The 9,356-nt window shown below is 41.1% G+C and overlaps 2 long non-coding RNA genes across 2 annotated transcripts in view; one reads left to right on the forward strand and one right to left on the reverse strand.

The window, feature by feature from the left end:
- Positions 1–155, forward strand: part of LOC107183556 — a 2,608-nt gene extending 2,453 nt beyond the window's left edge. The window contains exon 3 of the long non-coding RNA XR_001514345.1: positions 146–155. This is a non-coding gene — a long non-coding RNA (uncharacterized LOC107183556). The remainder of the gene's footprint in view (positions 1–145) is intronic.
- LOC107183557 overlaps positions 1–9,356 on the reverse strand; it is a 9,892-nt gene extending 536 nt beyond the window's left edge. Inside the window, exon 1 of the long non-coding RNA XR_001514346.1 lies at positions 9,210–9,356. This is a non-coding gene — a long non-coding RNA (uncharacterized LOC107183557). The remainder of the gene's footprint in view (positions 1–9,209) is intronic.

Genomic DNA, 9,356 nt, shown 5'->3' on the forward strand with positions numbered 1-9,356 from the left:
TCTGAGACCCGCCAGGGCCCATTCCTATTTCCAAGATGCTACTTGTGACCTTAATGTGGTTTAGCCTCCCCTGTATACAGAAACTCTTCATTTTGCTTCTTTCAAAGAATAAACTTTCAGTCTTCTGCTAGGATAGGGAATCTAGATTTGCAAGGATATATGTCGAATAAACTCTAAGAAGTGGGATTGCTGGATCAAAATGTACACTTTAGACACTTGCATTATATTGCCAAATTATTCTCTATGGAGCCTGTCTCAATTGACACCACCACCAGCAGTCTATGAGAGTATCTGTTTCCTCATACCTTGTAAATAGTTATCAAACTTTCTGACTTTGAAAAAAGGTCTTTTTTTTTTTTTTGAGATCTATGGACCCTATAACATAAAGGAATGGTTTTGTTGGAATTGCCAGCTTAGGAAAAGGTACTGAGTTTAATTAATGAGTCAACCAAGCTCCTTGTGTCTTTATTTTTCTTTTGATAGTATATAACCTATGAATTCGAGATGGTCTTCTTTATGGAAAAAAGGTCATTTCATATCTGCCACTTTAATTTACATTTTTTTATTTTGAAATTATTATTGTTTAATTTACATTTTTCTTAAGTGTGAGAATGAGCATCTTTTACTGGTTGAGAGACATGTTTCCTTTCATGTCCTTGTAAGCGTTTGCTGGCATCCTGTGCCAACTAGACCGTTAGTCTTTATTTCATTGATTTCTAGAAGCTCTTCACTTTTTCCAGTTTCTTGTTTGTTGCTTTTGCTTATAGCGGTTTATCAGAAAAGAAAATATTTTTTAAAACAAAGCGAACACTTTTATTTTCTTATTTATTTATTTATTTTTGGTTAATCCTCACCCGAGGATATTTTTCCATTGATTTTTAAGGAGAGTGGAAGAGAGAGGGAGAGACAGAGAGAAATATCAATTAGAGAGAAATATATCAATTGGTTGCCTTCTGCACACACCCTGACCAGGGCCCAGGCCAGGGAGGAACCTGCAACCAAGGTGCGTGCCGTTGACCAGAATTGAACCTGGGACTTTTCGGTCCACAGGCTGAAGCTCTATTCACTGACCATTGGGCTCAAAGACTTTTATTTTCCATGCAAAGGTGATTCAGAGAATTTATATAAAGGTGGGAGGGGGCAGTGGAGCAGGGAGCTTCCTGAGTGAATTGCTTGTTTAAGTCCTTTGCCTGTTTTTTCTACTGGGTTGTCTTTGTAATTGATTTTTAAAAGCATCTTTATTTTTAGGGATATTATCTTCTTGCCATATGTGTTACACATATGTTTTCCAAGTTTGTCATCTTTTTAAACGGTGTTCTGTGCCATGCAAGACATAGAATAAAAATATCTCATGGCTTCTGAGTTTTGGGCTATTTTTAGGAAAGCCTTTCCCATTTCAAGACTATAAATATATTTATTTAAATAGTTTCTTTGTGGACTCTTATGGTTAATTTTTATATTTAAATCTCTGCTCCATCTGGAGTTTATTTCAGAATAAGGAGAGAAGTAGGAGTCTATATTTATTTTGTTGTAAATGGCTAGCTGTTTCAATACCTCTCATTAAATTAACCATGCCATTTTTATCATGTGTCCATTTTTACTGGGGTCTAATTCTGTACTCTTGTATTCCAGTGATGTTTTAATTAAAGAGGTTTCATAATATTTGGGAGAAAATTCCCCCCCCCCCAACATTACTCTTCTTTTTGAAAATTTCCCATAGCGAGGGAAGCCCAGGTCCCAGGTGACAGAGGGAAGCCGGTGTGGAAGGAAGGCCTATTCTTGCATGAATTTCATGCATTGGGCCTCTAGTATAGTCATAAATAGCGACAGTTTCATTTTGAGCTTTTTCTTACTGTGCTGGCCAGTGCTTCCAACACATCACCAAATAATGGGATCATGAGTAGAACTTGTGTCATGTCTTTTAACCTTACGTCCAGTGCTCTTTTTGGTTATGTGCTCAACCCACCAAACAGTTCCTGAGCATCAGTTACCTATGAAGCATTGTTCTATATGAGAAAGACATGGTTAAAAGAAAAATAAATTGTTCTATGTCCAAATTAGTAATCTTTTCTTTCCCAGTAAACAGATCTAGAGCCTGTTGATAATCCTAATGCTGTTAAAACCTCTCCAGCAAATTCAATATCCTACCCCAGTGGTTGGCAAACTCATTAGTCAACAGAGCCAAGTATCAACAGTACAACGATTGAAATTTCTTTTGAGAGCCAAGTTTTTTAAACTTAAACTATATAGGTAGGTACATTGTTATTAACTTAATTAGGGTACTCCTAAGCTGGCCTTTGCTAAAAACGTCCTCAATCTGATTAAGGTATGTTCAAATTCCTTACAATTTACTTTACAATATCCATAAAATTAAATCATGACAATGACTGACAAACACTAATATGAACAATGTCCTTGCATCTCCTTGGAAAGTTTGGGTAAGTCAGGTTTGTATGTTGTTGTTTTTAATTTAGGCACCATTCCAGGTTCTCATCAATAAGATGACTTCTCATTTACTCTTGATAAAGTTCATGCTTGAAAATGATTGTTCACATAAATATGTAGACCCGAATAAGGAAAGAACAGCAAACGCTAGTTTTTTCAGTTGATTATATGAGTCAGGAATAGTATTCCAGGTGTTAAAAATCAACATGTCTTCCTTCTCCAGGTCTTTCAAAGCAGACCACTTGTGCTATGAACTGAGTTCACATTTGTTTTTCTCCAATATTTCCATATCAGCACAAAGATGTTCAAATTTCGAGCTCCACAGTTGTTTTTTAAATCTAGCAATTGCATTTCAATGTTGCCAATGTCAATATAATAATAAAGCCACCAACACAAAAGAATTACAATTCTTAAATTGATGACAAAAATACCTGTAGGATTTGTAGCTGGTTGGAAAAATATAGGTAACTTTATGCTTCGAGTAGGTACTTTTGTCACTCGCGTGCGATTTGCGGATGCAACTAGCACTAATCACTGCACAATGAGACTGCTGACTGGCTCACTCAACTCGTGCATGAATCGCGGGCGCCTCCCCGGTGCTGTGTATCCCATGGCCTGCCTGTGCTGCATCTCCCGTTGCCCAACCAACACCCCCCCCCCACCCCCCACTTCTTCTAACGCCACTTCTTCAAAATAAACTCGCCCAGGCCGAAAATTGACTTCTGTGCATGGGCCACGAAGTTTCAATCGCACTGTACGTGCTTGCCCGCACGTGGTATTTTGTGGAAGAGCCACACTCAAGGGGCCAAAGAGCCACATGTGGCTCGCCAACCATGGTTTGCCGACCACTGTCCTATCCTATTAAGTTGACATGTGGCCCTAAAGAATTAGGACAGTATTTTATTTTGAGGGAGAGGAAACTGGAATGAGTAGGGACTAAAGAAGTGACTGAACAATGGGGATGATAAATATTTACTCCAAAGCCAAATACATAAAATAAATAAGGAGATAAGTGCCGTACCACCCCCCCCGCCCCCCAACCAAGCTAGACGTAGAGCTATCTGAAGGCACGGGGTGTGAGCCTCAGGCGGAGCAGAGCTTGGGGTAAGGTATGAGAGAAGGAAGCAGGCAGGTGTTCGGTGTGTGAGCTGCAATCACGCGGAGCTGACCACCTAGGGGGATGAGATCCACAGTACAGTTAAGCATTAACACAGAGTGCTCAAAGCTAGAGAATGTTTCTCAGAGGAGGCAAGTCATGCATGTGTCAGGTATATACTGAGTGCCTACCGCAGGTCAGGCCCCATCTGGATACAAAACACCAAACAAAAAAGACAGGTCCTTGTTCTCAGAAGGGCCTACAGTCCACGGGGGAGGCGGGCGTTCCTTAGGGAAACGTGTGAAAACGCGTGGATATATAATGAGTATGTCATTAGAAATTGTGTAAGTGCTATAAAGGCCATAACAAACTGAGAACATAAGAAAGTACATCATTTAGGTTTTGGGCGTCAGGGAGAGGTGAGGACACAGCCCTGACGCTGAAACCCGAGGGATGAACAGGCAGAGGGATTTTTTGGGTTAAGGTTTAGAGGATGCGGCAAATTCTATCCCCTCTGGCGACCGGAGCGGAAAGGGAACCTAGCTGGTGCCAAGGCACGAAAGCCCAGGTGTGACAGGTATGAGGAACCACAGGTATCACAGCTCAGTGATGGAGCATGCAGAAATGGAAACACCAAGAAGGGAAAGAAAAAAAAAGACAAAAATACGAGCAAGGCGGAAAAGGAGAAAACTAGATATAGATGCAGTACGTGTTGTGCGTTTGCCTCATGCTTCACGATCTAGGAGGGGTCCCCGCTTTGCAGTGAGAGAGTGGTCCCTGCCCCAGTGAACCCGAGCCTCACCAGGTAAATACCGGAAATAGCCGCCCTTTGCGGTCACCTTCCAGGGAGAACCGCCTGCCTGTCCTCGACCAGATCTTGTTAAGCAGATAGACTGTATTTTTACTTTTCTAAATAGGAATTCTCAAATGGATTTAAAAAAACAGTAATGGTCCGGCTGGCATGCCTCAGTGGTTGACGTCAACCTATGAACCAGAAGGTCACAGTTCAATTCCAGGTCAGGGCACATGCCCCAGTTGTGGGCTCGATCCCCAGTATGGGGCATGCAGGAGGCAGCCCATTAATTATTCTCTCTCATCATTGATGTTTCTATCTCTCCTTCCCTCTCCTTTCCTCTCTGAAATCAATAATAAAAATATATTTAAAAAATAAAAAAATGTTTTTATTGATTTTTTTTTGAGAGAGAGAGAGAGAGGAAAGGAGAGGGAATAGAAAAACAGAAACATCAATGAGAGAGAGAGAGACATCGATTGGCTGCCTCCTGCATGCGCCCTACTGGGGATCAAGCCCACAACCCATGCATGTGCCCTGACTGGGAATCGAACCTAGATTCTCTTGGTTCATAGGTCAACGCTCAACCACTTAGTCACATTGGCCAGGCCTACAATGGATTTTTAAGTTAACAAATGCATCTTACTTTGGGTCACAGGCCCCCAGACACAACTCCACAGAAGCATATGGTCGTAGGTCACTGGGCAGCCAGTGGTGTGGCCAGCTCAGGTGACGGACAACTCTTCCCTTCACTCTTCTTCTCTTTCCTGTTTAAGGTCCTCAGAGGGAGTAAGTTAGAAACTGTTATTGAGGTTATCAAGCTGAACGCAGTTAGAAACTGTTATTGAAGTTATCAAGCTTGAATGCCCTTCTCTAATCTCTGAAGAGATAAAACCTACACTATTGACTGGGCTGCTTGGACAGGCTGTCATTGAACTGATAACTGGGGGAGGTTTACAGTGAAAAATAAAGCTGGTTCTATCTACAAAAAGTGGTGTCCTCATCCGGGTGCAGTGCTAAGAATACTCTAATAATTCAACCGGTTCCGTGTCTGTGAGTGACAGGATGTCACAGCCTTGTGACAGCCGATTCTCTCATTTTCTTCCTGTTTTTCCTTCATTATGTGGACTGGAACCCACATTTCTGTCTTCCCCCTCAGTCTCAGAGAATTAAAACAGCACATGTGGAGCTATATTTATATGACGGTGGGAGTCAGCTCTGAGTTTTTTAAGGCCGGGACCCAAGAGATGGCACGATAGGTAGAGGTTTTTGTTTTTCAGTGGAGAAAGAGCGATTCTGTTGACCACTGCCACAATATGGGCAAACTCTCGGGCACACTGCCCACTGTTTCCTCTTTGCAGCTACTGTCCTTGCTCGGCATGCTTATAGGGCATGGGAGGAGGTGGGAGCAGTGCAGGGTGGGAGTTTGCCCAGGAGACATGGTAGGTAAGTCACTATTGGAGCCTGGTGTCCTAGAGGGGACAAGAGGGACTTATTACGAGAGCATAGTGGAGAAATTGTTTCCATACCAAGAGATATCTCTTCCTTTGATCCTAGAAGAAAAGTGTGAGAATGGGTTCATGTAGAGATAGAAATGCAGGTACAACTTGGGAGGTTCATGTTTTATGGTAGAGATTACCGACTGTTTGGTTCTCTGAACCCTTAGTGTCCTGTAACTTCTTCATGTCACCCTTAGACGGAAAGAATACTAGCAGGTCCATTTATTAGGTAAGGCCAACAAACCTAACAATTATTCATTTCTCATAATTTAGTAGCTGAGACATAAATTGGGCACTATACTGGGTGTGCTCTAGTTTTAATAACACATTTAATTCACCCATTTACAGTGTATAATTCAGTGGTTTTTAGTATATTCAGAATTGTGCAACTATTCACACAATCACTATTAGAACATTTTCATCACCCCAGAGACCTTGTACCCAAGCAGTCACCTCTCCTCCCCCTTTCCCGACCGCCTCTAGGCAACCACTCACCTATTTTCTGTCTCAAAAGATTTGCCTGTTCTAAACATTTCATATAAATGGAATCATACAGTATGTGGCCTTTTCTGCCTGCCTCCTTTCATTTACATAATGTTCTCAAGGGTTACACGTGTTGTATGTATCGGTATTTCATTCCTTTTTCTGGCTGAATAATACTCCATTGTGTGGATAGACCACATTTTGTGTAACCATTTGGGTTATTTCTACTTTGTGGCTATTATGACTAATGCTTCTATGAGCATTCACGTACAAGATTTTGTGTAGACCTGTTTTCACTTCTCTTGGGTATATACTAAGAGTGGAATTGCAGGTCATATGGTAGCTGTTTAAACAGATAAAAATATTTTTTTAAAATCTTCACCAGAGATATCACTTGATTTTTTTAGAGAGAAAGGAAGGACGGGAGGGAGGAAAGGAAGGTGAGAGGGAGAAAAGCGGCGGGGGTGGGGGTGGGGGAGAAAGAAAAAACACACACAAAAAACAATGATCAGTTGCCTCCTGTATGTGCCCTGACCGGGCATCAAACCTGAAACCTTTTGGTATATGGGACGACACTTCAACCAATTGAGCAATCTGGGCAGGGCAGATGTTTTTTGCTGTTGTTAATCCTCTCCCAAGGATATTTTCTGCTTCATTGATTTTTAGAGAGTGGAAGGGAAGGAGGTGTGGGAGGGGTGAGAGAAAAATCAACATGAGAGAGAGACATTGATTGGTTGCCTCTTGCCTGTACCCTGATCAGGGATCCAGCTTATAACCAGGTACAGGCCCTCAACTGGGAAATGAACTCAGGACCCTTCAGTGCATGGGCGATGATCTAACCACTGATTCATAGTGGTCAGGGCCAGGGCAACTGTTCAAACCTTTGAGGAATGCCAGACTATAAGCCAACGTGGCTGCGCTGTTTTACATTTCTACTAGCGTGTGTATGAGGGTTTGAATCTCTCCACATACTCACCACTTGTTATTATCTGTCTTTCTGATGATAGCCATCCTAATGGGTATGAAGTAGCATCTCTGTGGTTTTTTTAAAAAATATATATTTTATTGATTTTTTACAGAGAGGAAGGGAGAGAGATAGAGAGTCAGAAACATCGATGAGAGAGAAACATCGATCAGCTGCCTCCTGCACATCTCCTACTGGGGATGTGCCCGCAACCCAGGTACATGCCCTTGACCGGAATCGAACCTGGGACCTTTTAGTCCGCAGGCCGACACTCTATCCACTGAACCAAACCGGTTTGGCTCATTGTGGTTTTGATTTGCATTTTCCTGATAGCAATGATGCTGAGAATCTTTTCATGTGCTTACTGGCCATTTGTGTATCTTCTTTGGAGAAAAGTCTATTTGGATCTTTGGCCCACTTTAAAGTTAGGCTATTTGTGTTTTGTGTAGGAGTTCTTTACAGATTCTACATACAAGTACTTTATCAGAGATATGATTTGCAAATATTTTATTCCATTCTGTGAGTTTTCTCTTGTAATTTTGAGTTTTAAAAAACATCCTTTGGCCGAAACCGGTTTGGCTCAGTGGATAGAGCGTCGGCCTGCGGACTGAAAGGTCCCAGGTTCGATTCCGGTCAAGGGCATGTACCTTGGTTGCGGGCACATCCCCAATGGGAGATGTGCAGGAGGCAGCTGGTCGATGTCTCTCTCTCATCGATGTTTCTAACTATCTCTCTCCCTTCCTCTCTGTAAAAAATCAATAAAATATATTTAAAAAAAACAAACAAACAAACAAAAAAAAACATCCTTTGCATTAAAAAAATATATTTGCTTCACTTAAATTGCTATTCTTCACCTTTTGGTAATGTATAATTTTAAAATGAATATTTTTTTAAAATTTTACTTTAAGATGTTTCTCTTTTGAGACCTGAATTCAAATTTTGTCTCTGCTAATATCTAGCTCTAGATCGGGGTGGGGAACATCTGGCCCATGAGCCATATAAGGCCCAAAAAGTCATTGCGTCTGGCCCTGCCAAGGCATTAGAGGTGAGTTAATTAAATATTTCACCAAATACTAATTTTTAAGTTGATAATTTTGTATGGGCCACAAGTGATGTTATAAATATCGAAATGGCCCTTGGCAGGACAAAAGGTTCCCCACCCCTGCACTAGACAGTAACTTAGACAAGTCATTGTAATTTTTCTGACGCTAAGTTTTCTCATATCTAAAAAGATAATGGTTCCTATTTATAAGGTTGTTCATGAAGTAAGAGCAGTTATAAGCACTTAGCATTAATGCCTACCTAGTGGGCTCTCACAAAATGTGCTGCATTTGAATACCTTAAGAGATCTTTAAGAAGCACTTATTTTTCAAGATATGTGTGAAATATTAAGTACTGCATCCACTTAATGACTACTTAAAAAGGAATAAGACACTGCCCAGCCAGTGTAGTTCAGTGGTTGAGCATTGACCTATGAACCAGGAAGTCACAGTTGGATTCCTAGTCAGGATATACCCGGGTTGTGCACTCGATTCCCAGTAGGGGGCATGCAGCTGATCCATGTTTTTTTCTCATTATTAATGTTTCTCTCTCTTCTTTCCTCTCTCTGAAATCAACAAAAAATAATTTTTTTAAAAGAAATAAGATGCTTTGTACATGATCAATTTGTATCTAAAAACATATAATTTGGCCGATGTGGCACAGTTGGTTGAGCACTGTCCTGTGCACCTAAGGGATGTGGGTTTGATTCCTAGTCAGCGCACATACCCAGGTTGCAGGCTAGATCCCCTGTCAAGGGTGTGTACAGGAGGCAACCGATAGATGTTACTCTCTCTCCCTCTTTCTCTAGAATAAATGAAAAACATACATCAGATGAGGATTAAAAAGTAAATAAATCACAATTTAACAATCCTAATCGTGTGTCAGACTTACCATTCTGCAGATCTGAGGCAGAAGTAGAAGTGGTATTTAAGGATACTACATTCTGGAATGTTTTCCAAATTTGTTTTCAAGTCCCATAAGGTCTTATAAAGAAGTACTGAATCATCTATCCAGCAGTTCTCAACCTCTGGGTCGCGA

The sequence above is a fragment of the Myotis davidii genome, unplaced genomic scaffold (assembly GCF_000327345.1).
Source record: "Myotis davidii unplaced genomic scaffold, ASM32734v1 scaffold60, whole genome shotgun sequence".
Taxonomy (NCBI): domain Eukaryota; kingdom Metazoa; phylum Chordata; class Mammalia; order Chiroptera; family Vespertilionidae; genus Myotis; species Myotis davidii.